Raw genomic sequence first — 19,684 nt, 5'->3', positions numbered from 1 at the left:
GGTCGAAACACAACCCCTTTCAGCAGGCTAAATAGTTCTGTTAAATGACAACAGAAGGGACAGGCAACAAGAACCATCAGTCAAAGAGGGGAGGGCTAGTTCTTCTCTACCGGGTTACATTGGGGCGCTACCGGAACTGATCGAATTGGTAGTCTACAGTGTTTCTGGATGTTTCAGACTGAAGCTGGGGTTAGCATGAGAGCACCACCATTTCGTAGCTCCGTTGTGGCCATTCCGCAACCAATCATGGCAGCCGCTCTTTATCGTTATTTTGGGCGGGGTGGGTGGCGGAGCCGAGCTGTTTTGCAGCCATCATTGTGTGGAGTTCAGTTCATCTCACTAGTTTTGTATTTGTCATGAGGGGTTGTTCCTAATGTTTCTATTTTAGCGAGGTCAAAAAGAGATCCCATTAGTGGCCTACTGATTTTACTCGATTCCTTTTCTTTTTTTTTACACGATTTTTCGTTATCTGCAAAGACTAAACAGAGTATTGCGACTCTGTGTTTGTTTGTAAATAGAGAATGAACCAAAGAGAACTAATTCTAAAACAGTAAATACTTGGATAACAATCAATCAAATGGAGAGAGAAGCAGGCACGACGGATTACAACGGGGGCAAAGGCCTGCGTTAACTACCTTTCACTATCTGCAAAGAGAGAGTACTCCTAATAGAAATGAGGGGGGGGGGGGCACCATTCAAAGCAGATCAGTGTGCATAAACACGAAAATGTTTTCACTAACCACGTACTTGACATTCGACAGCTTATGATATTTGCTATTAAAAAACCATTGAAATTCACTGAAAAAACCATAGGTTATAGACCATATATAGTTAGGAATTAGCATTTACAAAACCTTGAAAATTCACTGAAAAAACCATAGGTTATAGACCATATATAGCTAGGAATTAGCATTTAAAAAACCTTATTTTACTCACACAAAACCATTGAAATTCCATATATAGTTAGTTGCACTAACTATATATCGCGCACCCGCAATCCACTGCTGATGATGTCACATATTACATCATTCATGACATGGTCAGTGACATCACTGATGACATCACTGATGACATCTCAAATGACATCACTGATGACATCACTGATGACATCTCATTTGACATCAATGACCACATCACTGATGATATCATTCATGTGACAATACAATGCATCTCCTCACATTTTAATATAACCTCTGTTTCACCCAGTGTTAAAAACAGAGTATAATTTTTGAAACCATTGACACACCAATACTAGTTACTACATACGTACTCACTGATTCCTACGTCTACACACACATTCACTCATTCACCCATACAATCATTCATACATACAATCACTCATCTTTACAACACTATCATATGCACTCATACACCTATACAGACACTCACACTCTGCCACTCATCCATGGAGTTACTCACACACCTAGTCAGTCCTGTAAAGAATCAATCACACTTCCATTTTCTACTCTATACAGTTAAATATAGAGCACCTTACGTTTTCAACCATATACTAACACATACTTACTCTCTTATACAATCATTGATACAAGTACACATTGATCTGTACAGAGTCACACACCTCCCAGCCAGCCACACACACACTTAGTCTCCCATGCAAATACTTGGGCAATCAATCAATAACCCATATAGTTACTCATATAGCTACTGATCAACACATGCAGCAGTTTACAGAACAACAGACATAATGATGCACAAATTAAGACAGTTTAGTCACTAACCCATGCACTCAGTGAGACACATTTAATCACTCACTCATACATTCAGTCATGCACCTACTAAATCCTTCGTCCAGACACTTATACATCCACTCATTCTTCAATATGTAAGACATATTTTAACTTTACAGAAACATACAGTCACTGGATGTTGTCATCAGTGATGTCATCAGTGATGTCATTTGAGATGTCATCAGTGATGTCATCAGTGATGTCACTGACCATGTCATGAATGATGTAATATGTGACATCATCAGCAGTGGATTGCGGGTGCGCGATATATAGTTAGTGCAACTAACTATATATACTATATATAACTATATATGGAATTTCAATGGTTTTGTGTGAGTAAAATAAGGTTTTTTAAATGCTAATTCCTAACTATATATGGTCTATAACCTATGGTTTTTTCAGTGAATATATATATATATATATATATATATATATATTACCTACTGGCGGTATATATATATATTATATATATGTATTATATATATATATTATATATATATACGGATATATATATATATATATATATATATATTACCTATATATAGTTAGGATTTTTTCTCTATGGGATTTTTGAAAATTCTATGTCTAATAACTTTGGCGTTTGTGGACGGAATTGGCTGAAATTTTCAGGAAAATGGCACATTTTGTTTCTGAGCAGCCCCTGGAAATTTGGGGGGGGTTCGTCAAGGGGGGGCCGAGAAAAAAGGGGGGTCCCAAAACGTGTTTTTAACATTGAGTTTTCCATAGGGCGGTTGGCCTCACTTTTAGGCCGAACGGCAAAATGGATTTCCACGAAACTTGGCAAAATTGTAGGGACTGGTAGCCCGATGTGCCTTTGCTAGGTCTCAATATATGTGCTTCAGTGGATTTTGAGAAATTAACGTTCAAAAAAAGATATATATCTGTAACAGCGGACCAGGCAGCGCTCCGGTTCGCGGACTTTACGCGTTACGGAGCTTTGTGAAGCAAAGCTGATTGGTTCTCCGGCGTCTGTAAACATTCCAAACAGTCCGTAGCGGCCGCCATCTTGTCTCTCGGTAGGATCGAGAGACAAGAGGAGGCCAAAGCGAAGGGGCAAATGACCATAAGGGGGCATAGTAGATCCTCCCTGACCCTCTAGGTTTGATGTGGAGGTTTTAAAAGGGCCCCGCGGGGCAAAAAAAAAATAAATAATAATAATCGAACGGCTGAATGGATTTGCACGAAACTTGGCAAAATTGTAGGGACTGGTAGCCCGATGTGCCTTTGCTAGGTCTCAATATATGTGCTTCAGTGGATTTTGAGAAATTAACGTTCAAAAAAAGATATATACCTGTAACAGCGCTCCGCTTCGCGTACTTTTCGCGTTACGGAGCTCTGCGAAGCTGATTGGTTCTCTGGCGTCTGTAAACATTGCAAACTGTCCGTAGCGGCCGCCATCTTGTCTCTCGGTAGGATCGAGAGACAAGAGGAGGCCAAAGCGAAGGGGCAAATGACCATAAGGGGGCATAGTAGATCCTCCTTGACCTCTTAGGTTTGATGTGGAGGTTTTAAAAGGGCCCCGCGGGGCAAAAAAATAAATAATAATAATAATCGAACGGCTGAATGGATTTGCACGAAACTTGGCAAAATTGTAGGGACTGGTAGCTCGATGTGCCTTTGCTAGGTCTCAATATATGTGCTTCAGTGGATTTTGAGAAATTAACGTTCAAAAAAAGATATATATCTGTAACAGCGCTCCGCTTCGCGGAGATAAAATTATCTCTGTATTACCTAGCTGTTGCTAACACCAGTTAGCGACCGCTAGTAGGAGATAGCGACCATCTTGGGCCCCACGTTGCATGTGAGTGATATTTATCACTAATGACATGCAAAGTGGGCATGCCAAGATGTTAGCGACTGGAAACAGTCGCTAACATCGCTATCTCCTATTACCAACTTTTGGAAATATTCGCGATAAGCGCGAATATCTCCAAAAGCTACCACCTGCCCTGAGCAGTTCTTAGCCATGTTATCCAATGGGAGGTGGATAACATGGCTAAGAGCATTAGCTCGGTAATGCATGAATATCGCTGAGTTTTCAGCGATATTAATGCATTGCGGTCGTTTTTTATCGCATTTGCGATAAACCTTGATGATAGCAAGGTTTATCTGCGATAATTTCTGACGATGCTTAGCGGTAAAAAATTCGTTGCTAAGCATCGTTAGGGATAAATATCGCTTAACTTTGGTAATATGCCCCAACGTCTGTTAACGTTCGATTCGAAGGAAATCAGGAAGTGTTGAAAAACATTGTCTGCTCCATCTTGCCTTTTTTCAAATGCCACACTTTTGTCGTGCACGGCAGTCATTTTAGATGCCTTGACCAGACCCACTCTCTGCACGCTGTCGATCCTTAGCATGGCTCCCCACCCTCGCAAGCATCTCCCCCAGGCAGTGGTCACCCCCGCTCTCTGTCTTATGCATGGGTAATAAACCTCCCCCCATCTGCGCTGCTCTTCCCTGAGAATCACACCCTGTGCCCGCCCGACACCTCCCTTTCGCCCTATTCACTACCGCACCCTCTGACACTCCTTTTCCTCTGTGTCTGATTCTCCAGGCCGGTCCTAGGCTATCAGCTAGCCCTGCAGATGTAGTTTATGGCCCCAGCTGTAAAGAATCACCCCTCTTCAAAGGAGTTATAGTAGATCAAGGCCCACACTCGATGAGATCCGTCACAGCAGACGCGTTCCTATTATCTGAAAACCATCCTGTATTGTGATTGGGGAGGGGACCGAGCCTGAAGCGGAAGATTCCAGGGATGACTCTTTGTACATCAAAGTTTTTACAATTATGTGTCACATTAAAAATATATAGCACTCCAACAAAGTAGTAAGATTATAAAACTTTAATAACTTATAAATATATACAACAAAACAAAAACAGTAATAACATATAAACATTTTTAGGGAAAAACAACGCATTTTTAGGGAAAAACAACGAAGTAGCGGTCGGCTGTGCGAATAGTCCCAACGCAGCACAACGTCCAGATTTCTGGACGGCACCCAGGTGATGTTGCCTGGGTGCCGCACTGATTTCGGCATCCGGCGTGGGGCGTCGCGGGGGGTGGGTCATCAGTAGCAAACTGTTGTGCGAATAGTTCCAAGGCAGCAGAACGATGGCACCAAGGTGATGTCCAGTAAGTTGCCGCACTGGTTTTGGTATCCTACAATGCTGCTCCGAATAACGGCGTGGGGCGCCCCGGGGGGGGGGGGGGAGGCGGCGTGAACGGGCCTCTCCAGGTGGAGTCTCGTCTGTTGTAGTGGGGCGCCCCTTTACCGTTTCAGTTGCCATTCCGTCCGCTTTTGGTCCACTGTGTCAAAAGCCGCAATTCAGCTGAGTTGCGCCCACTCTTGCGGTGCAGCGATAGGCGGCTGTCACAGGACTCTCAAAATGGCGGCAGGCTGTTTCCTTTTTGGGCCTGGTCCACTGAAATGGCCCTGGGACACCTTGGAAATCGGACGCTTGTCTGCTAGGTCTTGGACCCCATTCTCGAAAGCGTCCCCTCCGCCTTGAGGATTCATCAAAAGTTTTGGGGGCCCCCAACTCCTGCAGGCTTCTGGTGGGGAGCGGCTGCCATGATTGCTCGCGGAATGACCACGACGGAGCCACGAGATGGTGGTGCTTTCATGGTGACGCCAGCTTCAGTCTGAAACATCCAGAAACAAGGTGGGGCATTCATCGTTTGGGAAAAAAAAAAAGTTTTCATCCAATGAAAAGTGTTATTTTTAGGTCATATGATCAAGCCTTCCATCATTAGGAAACCAAAAGTAAAATGAACCAATGAAAAGTTTTATAAACAAGTCACATGACCTGTTATGCGGCATAGGGTATAAAATGCGGAGAAAATACGTTGGCACGTGAGGCGGCGTCAGTAGCGGACCGATGTGCGAATAGGCCGAAGGCAACACAACGCGGCAAGATCCGGATGGCACCGAGGTGGTGTCCAGCAAGTTGCAGCACTGGTGTGGCCATCCTACAATGCTGAAAGTCGGCGTGGGGCGCCCCGTTGGCCTGTGAGTTCGCGTCAGTAGCGGACCGATGTGCGAATAGGCCGAAGGCAGCACAACGCGCCAAGATCCGGATGGCACCGAGGTGGTGTCTAGTAAGTTGCCGCACTGGTGTGGCCATCCTACAATGTTGAAAGTCGGCGTGGGGCGCCCCGTTGGCCTGTGAGATGGCGTCAGTAGCGGACCGATGTGCGAATGGGGCCAAAGGCAGCGCAACAATATTTTCTGAATAGAAGACACCACAAGGCGCTGAGATGCCAAGATCCGGATGGCACCGAGGTGGTGTCTAGCAAGTTGTGGCACTGGTGTGGCCATCCTACAATGGTAAAAGTCGGCGTGGGGCGCCCTGTTGGCCTGTGAGATGGTGTCAGTAGCGGACCGATGTGCGAATGGGGCCAAAGGCAGCGCAACAATATTTTCTGACTAGAAGACACCACAAGGCGCTGAGATGCCAAGATCCGGATGGCACCGAGGTGATGTCTAGCAAGTTGCTGTACTGGTGTGGCCATCCTACAATGCTGAAACTCGGCATGGGGCGCCCCATTAGCCTGTGAGATGGCGTCAGTAGCGGACCGATGTGCGAATGGGGCCAAAGGCAGCGCAACAATATTTTCTGAAGAGAAGACACCACAAGGCGCTGAGATTCGGTTACCACCGAGGTGATGTCTAGCAAGTTGCCGCACTGGTGTGGCCATCCTACAATACTGCTCCGAATAACGGCGTGTGGTGCCCGAAGGGGGGGGGAGGCGGCGTGAACGGGCCTTCCTAGGTGGAGGCTCGTCTGCTGTAGTGGGGCGCCCCTTTACCGTTTCAGTTGCCATTCAGCTGAGTTTCGGCTGCTCTTGATGCTACAGCGACAGGCGGCTGCAACAGGACTCTCAAAATGGCGGCCTGTTCTTTGGATTTGGGCCTGGTCCACTAAAATGGCCCTGGGACACCTTAGAACTCGGACGCTCGATTTTTTTTTCCTTTCCTGTACATGCAAAAAAAGGTAAATGCCCGGTACGTTACACGCTTCATCTGCCACGATGTACTCTCCAGAGGAACCGAAAAAAAATATAGTTATGGTAACTATACCATGCATCGTCATATGGAGAGGTGGCACCAATTAATTATAGTGCTGCATAAAAGAGAGATTTGGAGGAGAACCCCCGACCTGCCAGTACATTCATCAAAGAAGTGGCACTGACAGCATCAGAGGCAAGGGAAACGGTCCCAAATATTTAGAAGAACTTTGGAAAGATTAAAATTACATGTTTAGATTGTGGCAAATTAATTTCATGTGGACAGATGAGTGTTACTCTAATAAATACAGCATATGAACATCATCATAGTCGATGGTTGGTAGAGACATTTTGACTATATCCTGGACCTGCCCGTCCTCGCCCAAAATGGCGCCGGAATAAATGGGACTCGTAACTCCTTGTTGTGTACTGGTTGCAGAACCTTGAAATCACAAGATACGTATGCAGTTTTGAAGCACATGGCGGGCGGGGACGAGAATTGATTGAATATTTCGACATCCCTATTGATATTAAGTTCTGATGTGTTATTGATTACTGTACTATTGAAAGTTCGAATTAACGACTTGCCCGCAAATGTATATCTAGATAATTTTATTGTAACTGGCCCTGTCGTATTTTAATTATAAAATGTACGTCCACCAATTCCGCAACTGTTAGACACCTTAGTTCTTGCAACCTAATGGCTCGCCCGTTACGTTCCTCTACAGTGTAAATGTCTACTCATCATATACGATTACAGTTTGCTCCGTGGCCGGCCCACGTGGTTATAGGCTCGTATTTGTATAATGAAATTTTCACAATAAAGGTTTTTAAAAGAAAACATGGTAGTAGTATATACATTGGTAAAGTTTTTAATAATAGTCACTGTCTTAGAATCATTAAAAGGCAAGTGAAATAAAGCAGACCAATTACATGAAGGGTAAAAGGTATAATACGCAGGAACGCAGTAAAGATAAATGGTCAAGGGCTGTTGTGTTTTCTACTCCTGCAACATAAAGTGATCGATAAGAATCTCATATTCAGGCGTATCGGCGACTAAGACAGCAGGTCGACCCTCTTTTGCTCAACGGCTCCGTCATGGGACGAAGAAACGCTCTTTTTCTCGAAAAAAGAATATATTTTACTTGCAGGACAGTTGTAAATTTTCCGGGAAAGTACATTAGCCTGGAACATTATAACATATATTTAAGAAAAAATAATGTTCGGAAGTAATAAAAAGCGTAATTTTTAGGTCATATGACCAAGCCTTTCATCATTAGAATAAGAAAAGTAAAATGAACCAATGAAAAGTTTTATTAACAAGTCACATGACTTGTTATGCTTACGTTACGCGCTGCGCGTCGCGCCCCGGATGACTTCCGGATGCGCTAACGCGGCGCGTCATATGACGCATTACGCGACAACGCAGGTCCAGAATATAGTCAAAATGTCTCCACCAACCAGCGGTCGGAACACAACCCCTTTCAGCAGGCTAAATAGTTCTGTTAAATGACAACAGAAGGGACAGGCAACAAGAACCATCAGTCAAAGAGGGGAGGGCTAGTTCTTCTCTACCGGGTTACATTGGGGCGCTACCGGAACTGATCGAATTGGTAGTCTACAGTGTTTCTGGATGTTTCAGACTGAAGCTGGGGTTAGCATGAGAGCACCACCATTTCGTAGCTCCGTCGTGGCCATTCCGCAACCAATCATGGCAGCCGCTCTTTATCGTTATTTTGGGCGGGGTGGGTGGCGGAGCCGAGCTGTTTTGCAGCCATCATTGTGTGGAGTTCAGTTCATCTCACTAGTTTCGTATTTGTCATGAGGGGTTGTTCCTAATGTTTCTATTTTAGCGAGGTCAAAAAGAGATCCCATTAGTGGCCTACTGATTTTGCTCGATTCCTTTTGTTTTTTTACACGATTTTTCGTTATCTGCAAAGACTAAACAGAGTATTGCGACTCTGTGTTTGTTTGTAAATAGAGAATGAACCAAAGAGAACCAATTCTAAAACAGTAAATGCTTGGATAACAATCAATCAAATGGAGAGAGAAGCAGGCACGACGTATTACAACGGGGGCAAAGGCCTGCGTTAACTACCTTTCACTATCTGCAAAGAGAGAGTACTCCTAATAGAAATGAGGGGGGGGGGCAGCATTCAAAGCAGATCAGTGTGCATAAACACGAATTTTTTTTTACCTACCACGTACTTGACATTCGACAGCTTATGATATTTGCTATTAAAAAACCATTGAAATTCACTGAAAAAACCATAGGTTATAGACCATATATAGTTAGGAATTAGCATTTACAAAACCTTGAAAATTCACTGAAAAAACCATAGGTTATAGACCATATATAGTTAGGAATTAGCATTTACAAAACCTTGAAAATTCACTGAAAAAACCATAGGTTATAGACCATATATCGTTAGGAATTAGCATTTACAAAACCTTATTTTACTCACACAAAACCATTGAAATTCCATATATAGTTAGTTGCACTAACTATATATCGCGCACCCGCAATCCACTGCTGATGATGTCACATATTACATCATTCATGACATGGTCAGTGACATCACTGATGACATCACTGATGACATCTCAAATGACATCACTGATGACATCACTGATGACATCTCATTTGACATCAATGACCACATCACTGATGATATCATTCATGTGACAATACAATGCATCTCCTCACATTTTAATATAACCTCTGTTTCACCCAGTGTTAAATACAGAGTATAATTTTTGAAACCATTGACACACCAATACTAGTTACTACATACGCACTCACTGATTCCTACGTCTACACACACCTTCACTCATTCACCCATACAATCATTCATACATACAATCACTCATCTTTACAACACTATCATATGCACTCATACACCTATACAGACACTCACAGTCTGCCACTCATCCATGGAGTTACTCACTCACCTAGTCAGTCATGTAAAGAATCAATGACACTTCCATTTTCTTGTCTATACAGTTAAACATAGAGCACCTTACATTTTCAAACATATACTAACACATACTTACCTTCTTATACAATCATTGATACAAGTACACATTGATTTGCACAGAGTCACACACCTCCCAGCCAGCCACACACACACTCAGTCTCCCATACAAATACTTGGGCAATCAATCAATAACCCATATAGTTACTCATACAGCTACTGATCAACACATGCAGCAGTTTACAGAACAACAGACATAATGATGCACAAATTAAGACAGTTTAGTCACTAACCCATGCACTCAGTGAGACACATTTAATCACTCACTCATACAGTTAGTCATGCACCTACTAAATCCTTCGTCCAGACACTTACACATCCACTCAATCTTCAATATGTAAGACATATTTAAACTTTACAGAAACAAAAAATCACTGGATGTTGTTATCAGTCATGTCATCAGTGATGTCATTTGAGATGTCATCAGTGATGTCATCAGTGATGTCACTGACCATGTCATGAATGATGTAATATGTGACATCATCAGCAGTGGATTGCGGGTGCGAGATATATAGTTAGTGCAACTAACTATATATGGAATTTCAATGGTTTTGTGTGAGTAAAATAAGGTTTTGTAAATGCTAATTCCTAACGATATATGGTCTATAACCTATGGTTTTTTCAGTGAATTTTCAAGGTTTTGTAAATGCTAATTCCTAACTATATATGGTCTATAACCTATGGTTTTTTCAGTGAATTTTCAAGGTTTTGTAAATGCTAATTCCTAACTATATATGGTCTATAACCTATGGTGTTTTCAGTGAATATATATATATATATATATATATATATATATATATATATATATATATATATATATATATATATATATATATATATATATATATATGTATATGTATTCACTGAAAAAACCATAGGTTTCACACCAGTTATAGTTAGGAATTGGCATTTAAAAAACCTAATAAATTCACTGAAAAAACCATAGATTTCACATCAGTTATAGTTAGCTGAACATTTTACTCGCATAAAACCATTGAAATTCCCACGTTATAGTTAGTTGGACTCACTATAACTTGCGCGTGCAATGCACTGCTGATGACGTCACTTATTACATCACTCATGACATGGTCAGTGACATCTTCATCTGGAAATTTAATGACATCCCTGAAGGACAAAAAAAAGTTAATGCTCCAAAAGTAACGTGCAAAATATGTGGCAGTATTTTATCCAGAGGCAATCCTCTAAAAAAATATAGCTTTGGAAATGCCAATTTAATTAGGCATGTCAAGAGAAGACACCCAATCAACTTTGCCAGGGAGAGTGTCAGGGAGCTGGCACAGAATTTACCAACAGATGGCGGCAGCACCTCCACTGGTGGAGCAACACCTTCAGGACCACCACGTGGAAGAATGGTCCCTAACATACAGCCGGTGTTTGCAGGCATCAAATTTCTGTGCACGCAGTGTGACGAACTCCTCTGCTATGGGGAGCAGAGTGTTGAACTCATTGCTATAAAGAAACAGGATCACCGCTGCCCTCCCCGTCCCTAAATGTTCACTTTTTTTTGCTCCTGTTGAGCAGTTTTTGAATCCCTGTTTTTGTTTTTCCCCTGAAAAAAATCCAAAAAAAATATAAAATCGTTTTAAAAAAAATATAAAACAACAAAAACAAAAAAAAAGTTCTTTTCAGAACTACCTCCAATTTATAAAAAAATGCTATTTTTTTTTTAAACGTCTGTCATTCTTTTATCTCCATGGTACGCTCCCTGGTACGCTCCCCGGTGCGCATACCGGGCGCTCCCCCCGCGAAAATCGAAGAAGAAAAATAATTTTTTTTTGCCCCGTGGGACCCTTTTATGGCCCCCACATCAAACCTAGGGGCTCAGGGGGGATGTACCCTGCCCCCTTTTGCTCATTTCCCCCTTTGATTTTTGCCACCTCTTGTGTCTCGATCCTACCGAGACACAAGATGGCGGCCGCTGCGGACTGTTTCGAATGTTTACAGACACCCGAGAGCCAATCAGCTTGCTGTGCGCAAGTCGCGTGGCGCGCCCGGAGCGCTCCCCGGTACGCGTACCGGGGCGCGGCTCTAGATATATACATTTTTTTGAACCTAAATTAATCAAAATCCTCTGGAGCACATATCTTGAGACATAGCAAAGGCACATCGGGCTACTAGTCCCTACAATTTTGCCAAGTTTGGTGAAAATCCATTCAGCCGTTCGAGCTAAAAGTGCGACAGACCGCCCTATGGAAATTAACATGGGGAAAACACATTTTGGGACCCCCCGTTTATCTCGGCCCCCGCTTGACGAATCCCCCCCAAACTTTCAGGGAAGGAGCGGAGCACCGCGAGGCAAAGTTGCTGAAAAATTCAGGCCGATGGCTCAACCGGCGCCAAAGTTATTCCAAATAGAATGTTGCGATTTCCCTATGGAAATCAATCCTAACTATAACTACCTACTGGCGACCGCCAGTAGGTAATATATATATACACACAAACTTCCTGGACAGCTCCCCTCTTCCACTACTAGTTATAGGCTTCCTTAGTGGGATTTGTGGCTTTCATCTATAGGTAGCAAAAAGCAGTAATGCCAGTGAGGTAATGCAAAATAGAGTGTAGAAAGGATATGAAGGTAAATAGAGTAGCACCCATCTATGCTACAAAAAGAATTTGCCAACTGTAATAGGAGAAATAAAGTTCAAGCAACATATACTGAAATTCTCTTTAATGCAATATGCATCCTTAAAGAAGCAATAATTGGTTCCTTCTAATTTGTAGGAACAACCTTGGGCTCTAGTAAACAAAGAGAACAGAGATCTCCAAAGACAATCTGACCTCAGATAAGTATCTTTGACTTTTGTAACTAAATACATAAACAGGCGATGCACTGTGTGCTGTTACCACAAATGTAGAGTAATAGTTGATCTTCTCTTTTGTGTTGTAGGGAAAGAATCCAGTGTCCGAAACGAGGATCCAGGAATCTGCAGGTAAAACTGGCCAGAACACAAGCAGGAGCACTTAGAGGGAATGCCGAAGAGACCTTGAAGCAACGCCGATAAACCGGAAGTACACAGGTGAGTGACGCAGAGGCAGACGTTCCAGAGACGCTAGAACCCAAAGCGTTCTACTACAGGATCAGAGGAGTTTTATACACCTTTGACGTATCCTGTGTGAAGGACGGAGTGAGCACAGCAGGCCTGGCAAAAAGGGTTTGAAACTAGTCGTCCGTGTCCCCAGACAGGCTAGACCAGGGAAGAGAGCAGGAAATCCCAAACATATCTGAGGGTGGAAACCTCCAGAACTTTTTCCTACTTCAAAGTGGACACTAGGTATAACTGGTGAACCTCAGACCCAATTCTTCAGTACACTTCTCGACCTGTGGACGACTCAGAAGGACTGCTGTGCAGCTCTTATAGAATTACTGCTACCCACCTACCCTGATGCCCTGCTGCCCATCAGCCTAAATAAAAAGGACTGGACCTGCATCTTAAACCCAAGACCACTAGAGTGATTTCAATTGCTAGTTGGCGGGTCTTCTCATCAGAGCATCAGGGGCAGAAAAGGCCCCAACCTCCTTGAACCCTGGTTATGGACTCTGCCTTCTGTGATTATTGCCCCCCAAATGGTGTCACCCTTGTCCTGAACCTTGGAAGTGGGCCTCAAGGTGCTCTGCCAGCCCAGATGTGGTCTTGTGAGCAGAACCAATGCAGCGCAATGCATTCCCTTGCAGCCACTTTGGATCCGTAACTGCTCATCACATCCCAGGTGCGGCCACGCATCCTAGCCCACACCTTCGTCAGAACCACCCGTGCTCGACCCATCCTCAAAGCATACCTTCGCATCAAAAGCCACTCATTGAAGGCATCCTCAACTCAAGACTTTGCCTTACAAGACTGTAGCTTCTTCAGAACCACCGCTGTTGATGCTGGATCTTGCATTGTTCTGCCAACAGGATTTAAGGTGCTTGCTCAGCTGGCTTAACTCTGTACCGGTATCTGCCTCATGCTCCATCATGGTTGGTTTAAAATGGGGACTTGTCCCGGTATACCATGACCAGATAACCATAGTTGGTGCTTTGAGCTTCTAGGCCGTATTTTCACTTATTTTTAAAATTGCATCTCTCATCATCATCTACTACTTGGATTTTTGTTGATTTGCTCTCAAATACATTTTACTCTATTTTTTCTGAATTGGTATGTGTTTTCACTGTATTAGTGTTTGAAGTGCTGCATAAATACTTTACACATTGCCTCTAAGTTAAGCCTTTACAGCAATCGAGCCAAGCTACCAGAGTGTTAAGCTCAGGTTAATTTGGGGTTTGCTTGTAGTTCACCCTGACAGAGATTAGGGTTGCTGCTTGAGCAGGGTTTCACCCTCTTTAACCAGCAACTCCTACATACAGAAATGTCTGACCACTAAAGTTGGTTTTTGGATTCACATTACTTACAATATGAGAGTTTACAGTGATGAGTAGAGAAAATATTGTACATTTGCACAGATATGATCTTTTAACTGCTATTAACAGCTGATCTCCCAACTTAAAAGATACTGCATTGTATTGTGGTTATTGTAGTGCTATGATGATGGAAATCAATGTTTAATGGTAGGGAATGAGCCATGGGAAACAGCATGACACTAGAGATGTTATTCTGCATTGTGATTACACATTGTAATGTGAGTACTGTTTCCTTTTTTCTTACCATTATCGCAACGTGAGAAATTAACACTATCTTAGGAAAGGGGCATGTTAAATATATTAATATAAATAACTTCTTTTGTTACATTTTAGTATGTTGTACCAAAATGTATCAGTGTAAATTTTGGAAAAAGACAATGAAATTATGTTTGACTACTTATCGCATATTGCACCCTCCATATCATTTTGCTCTGTTTGTCTACATATTGCAATGTCAGTCCCATTTCTCCTTTCATGATCGTAATGTTGACATTAGCATGCCCGCAAGGAAAGGAGCATGCCTACTGTATTTACAAAAGACGTTTATTTTGTTTATTTTGCTATATTATGATATGTATTACAGCAGATAAGGTATAGATGCCGATTTGGTGTTTGAGAAAATAAAATTATGCTTGACCGATTTTTGCACATTGCACTTTACACATCACTTTGTACAATTTGGCTGAAATTTGCACCCAGAAGTAGTTGTCCACCATAGGTGCTGGTAGCACTATGTAAAATTTCTTGTTTGAACTACAAGGCATGTGGACAAGACCAGTATGGGTCGAAACGAGTAATGTCTTTTCCGCTTTTGGCTAAAATAAAGAATAAGCAACAGTGGTCCCTTGTGGCTCACATTTTCCTGGACCACCAGAGGGATGGAGTGTTACATGCTATTTGATAGATTTGTGAGGCATCCGCTAGCGTAAGCACAAATAGAAGTCCAGCTTGCCTCCGAAAGAGAATAAGAAATATGCATACACACACACGCCCTATATTTAATAAAGTACTCTCCCCAGCCTCACATTATAAGGATATTGCGAGTCACCATGGAGTTTCACCACCATACACAGAAATGAGGCTGACTTCCTTTAAAAGGCCATAGAACTCCGAGATGACTTGCAATATCATTACATTGTACAGAGGGGATACTTTATTCCTTATAGTGCATGGTCACCCCATCACCCTTCTGGCAAACTATTTAAATCCCTGGTATGTTAATATGAAATCAATAGGATGCTTGTAGACATAAAGAATAAAGGGCTAAATTAAACACACAATAAAGCAGGTACATATTTAGTTCACAAAGATATTAAAATCAGTTTAATGCAAGTCAGAATTAAAAATAAAAGTATAGCTCAGAATGAGTAGACAAATGCCCTTTTCTGCCTTTTTCATAATTACCTAAAGTGTGCAAAAATTAAACATGTTGCCATGAATACCTTCTTACAGCTTATCACTGTTCATTAAAAAAAACAGAGCATCAGACGGAAAAGCGAGACTTAATTTCTTTGTTTTTCAAACTACTAGCTCTTCCTTTCACCCTGGATCTTGGTTCTGGCAGCAGACATTGTCACATCAGAACTCAATTGTAATCTTACTGTTGAGTTTTATTACAGTCAACTAGAGTGTCACACTTTGCCTATATAAAGGAAATACGAAATTCACGTTTATGCTGGGATTGCAGACTCCCGTGTGTGTGTCTATAAAAGGCTCAAGTAGAAATGTTTTTGGGTCTGTAAAGCACACATTATCATAGTAGTTTGTGGCACTAAAGGGAACTGTGTGTATGTGCTCCTTATGACATCTGTGAAAGAGTAGAATTCCATCGCTACGGTGATATTATTATCCAGAGCCTGAAGTGCCTCACCCATTATCCAATGCTGTGTATTGAAGCAGACGGGAGAAATATGTGAATGACACAACGACCTAGCAATGGACGAAGTGGGCTGTCTAAAAGCCCCAATATGTATGTATATTCTATAAAGAATTTAAGTAAAAGCAAAAGGTCTTGGCTAATGCCAGCCCAAACAAAAAAATGTACGTGCCTCTGGCACTTCCTCTCATTTCTGTGGCGTCACATCTACAAGTAGTGAAAAGACCACACAGATGTGTATCAGGCAACCTCTCCTGCCCATTTTATTAATTTTGCTTGCCTACCCGGAGGTCTAGTGGTGCGGAAGGCATTGTACGCTGCACATCCATCATGGTTGAGATCAGCGTCTTTGAAAATGGCTGTGACACCTTTGTCGCATGCATGTGTTTTATCGAGTATATGTCAGAAACCATGGATGCTCCTGGCATTTCTAGACATTTCATTTCAGATGGCTGCTGGCTTGTTTGAACGAAGAGACGGCACATTCATGCGACTCGCTGGGCTGCCATGGTTTCTGTAGCAATCCACTGCAGGGACTGAATAAATAATTAGTAAGATAGCCCACGGTATGACACACGTGAGCTTTGCCCTGTGAAAAAGACAACACTTTTACCTGTTTCCTTTGACTTCATGTGCCCGTAGAAACTTAGGGCCAGATTTACTAATATTTCACACAACAAAGTGCAGCAATCAAAGTTGCTGTGCTGCTTTGCATGAGGTGGGGGAGCAGGTCATTGCCATATCCACTAGAATAAGGCACTGATGCTTTCTTCCCCAGCATTCGGGCACTTACACACTGCCTAGTGCGACACACAGAGATCTGCACATAAGTTATGTTATGTTATGTTAGTAATTTCTTATAGAGCGCACGTTCACCGGGGAGGATCATGGCGCTGGAGAAAAGGGAAAGGTTTGCACTTGAGGCACAAGTTAATACTTTTCCTTCATTGTACGTGGGTATTACAATGCAGCACCCATACAAATGTTGAAAAGTTTGGAGGAAAAAAAACGTTTGTCCTACTTTGCACCTGCCTCAAGGAGACATCATTTTTTTGGTGCAATGCCCAAGTAGCGCGAAGCAGCCGATAGGGTCATTGTGTTACTATTTTGACAACTTTGTAGCACAAAATGTCCCTTATTGTGACTTTGATGAAACTGTTTCTTTGTTTCATCGGGCATGTATCTCTGTAGGTAACTTACTATAACCTTGTCACCTTTAGACTGTTACCTTGTCAATGCTACTTCATCACACCTTTACCGCAACATCTCATTGCTATCAATACCTTGACGTAACACTAGTCCTACCCCTTCGCCTACTCTAACCCTAAACTTATCCCTTATCCTTAACCTTAAGCATGCACTAACTCCAACATTACCATTTTCCCATAGAATAATGTCAAATCTATCTCTTCACCTTCAGCCGTGGCCGGAAGTGGGAGTACCGGCGGGGCGGTGATGTGGGGAGGGGGGTAATAATGTTTGGATTACGGACTTTAAAAGGTAAGTAACCATAAAAATAAATAAAACGAATTTTGTTGCACACACTGCATCACATTTGGTAATGCAGTGTGTGCAACGAAATTCGTTTTATTTATTTTTATGGTTACTTACCTGTTGACCTGTTGACCTGTTTCACTGTAAGTATCCCCTTGCCCTGCTCCAGTGTTTTCTGGCCCCTGTACCAGTGTCTCCTTTTATTTGCATATAAGTCATGGTTGGTTGCGAAAGATTGTAGTACAGAAGCCATAAAGTGTCGTAGATCTGTATCTGGCCCACCTTATCTCACTGCAATAATTTTAGTGTAGACGCTGCTCTACACTTAAAGAAATATATAACTTGCACCAAAATACTCATAACGTGATAGGAAAGCAGTTGCACATTCTGTGTTAAAGAGGTGGAAGCAGCATTTTTATTAGCACATATCCTAGGCTGTGCAATGCACTTACCCTGGTTCAGCGGCCATGGAGGTAAGAGCGGTGGGGGGGACTTTAACAGACGACGACAAAGGAAAATATTTATTTATTAAATGTTCCATCTTTGTCTTCAGTCGAATCTCTCCCCACTCCCCAACCTAGCCCCCCACCCCCCACCACCCCACCGCTCTTACCTGCATGGGTCGCTGCTGGCTGGTTGCTGTGCGTTAACACACTATAAAGATAAAGAAGGGCCAACCTGAATTGTTTTTGGTAGTTATTAGTTGGTGGTAATAACTTTCTAACAGTACTCACTTTTTTGACATAGAAGAAGGTAGGACAGAGTAATAACCTGCAGGGTTTCAAACTTGTGTTTTTTACGTTTGATGCAAACATTCACATTGGGCACCTAAATCACTGAGTTCTGGTGATGCGATTGAGACTTGTGGCTTGCAGGTTAAACAAAGATATTTGTAACAAATATATTACTTTGCTGAGAAGACTTTCCTGGGATACAAACATGCAAGCTACATTCTCCACGCAGTTCTCTGCAGCAAGTATGCTAACTTACCAAGTTATTGTATGATGATTGAACTCTGTGACCAGTTTATCACAATTAACTGTGTAATAGGTGCATTGACCACAGGAACTCACAAGCATTAACCTTTTAGACTTGCTACATATGCCCAGCTGCCTGAACCAGTGGCCTAAAGCTGTTTTTAAAAGGACATCTGGGACTAATAAACTAATCAGAACAGCAGTTTTGAGACACAGCTACGGACCAGATCACAAAACATTGGAGGTCAGTGGCATTACATCTTTTGGGGCAAATAACTCAGGCTCTTATTTATGACCCCTTGCAACACTTTTGCGCCGCCACTGCATCGCTTTTCATGACACAGCGGTTATGTAAACAATGTGCCACGCTGCACTATATTTACAAGGTAATGAATATAGGCAGATGTGTCACTTTGTAAATCCCTGCGCCACATTATACCTGCCCAAGTATAATGTATGCAGGGTGGGGGTTCCCCCGCATCAAAGCCTCATAGAAGTGGCACATTGAAATCTATAAGATTTCAGTGTGCCACTTCTAGGATGCCATTGCATCAAAACCTTACGCCTGGCTCATGACAGGTGTAAGGGTGACGCAGAGCATTAAAGATAGGTCTCCCACACGCATTGCTTGAGTTGCATCATGCTTGCGACACAACTCCAGCAATGCATGACTTTTGGGTTGACAAATACGTCAGGATTCCTGATGTATCTGTATTTCCTTGCGACATGGAGTGCCTTACAATAAATATGGCGCATCCATTGTGACTCAAGGGAGCGCAGTGACTGGTTTGCCACAGCAATGCAATAGTTTTCGCAAGTACGCCCCTCAGTGTTTGGTGCAGAAACATGAAAAGCAAAGATAATACAATGACAAACCAAAACAACGTGAGCATAACTCAAAATGTCCACTGATGCAACACAATAGTACAGTGAACCATCACACGCAAGATACCACTATGCTACATCACCTTCCAATAACACAACACATCAATACAATATATCAACACAAACCACCAACACAATGATATACCAATATTACTTCAAAACAACTATTGGACACTACATAGAAACTTGAACAAGATAACTGCATCACAACACAATA

This window comes from Lissotriton helveticus, chromosome 5_1, assembly GCF_964261635.1.
Source record: "Lissotriton helveticus chromosome 5_1, aLisHel1.1, whole genome shotgun sequence".
Lineage (NCBI taxonomy): Eukaryota > Metazoa > Chordata > Amphibia > Caudata > Salamandridae > Lissotriton > Lissotriton helveticus.
Note: the sequence above shows the minus strand (reverse complement) of the source record.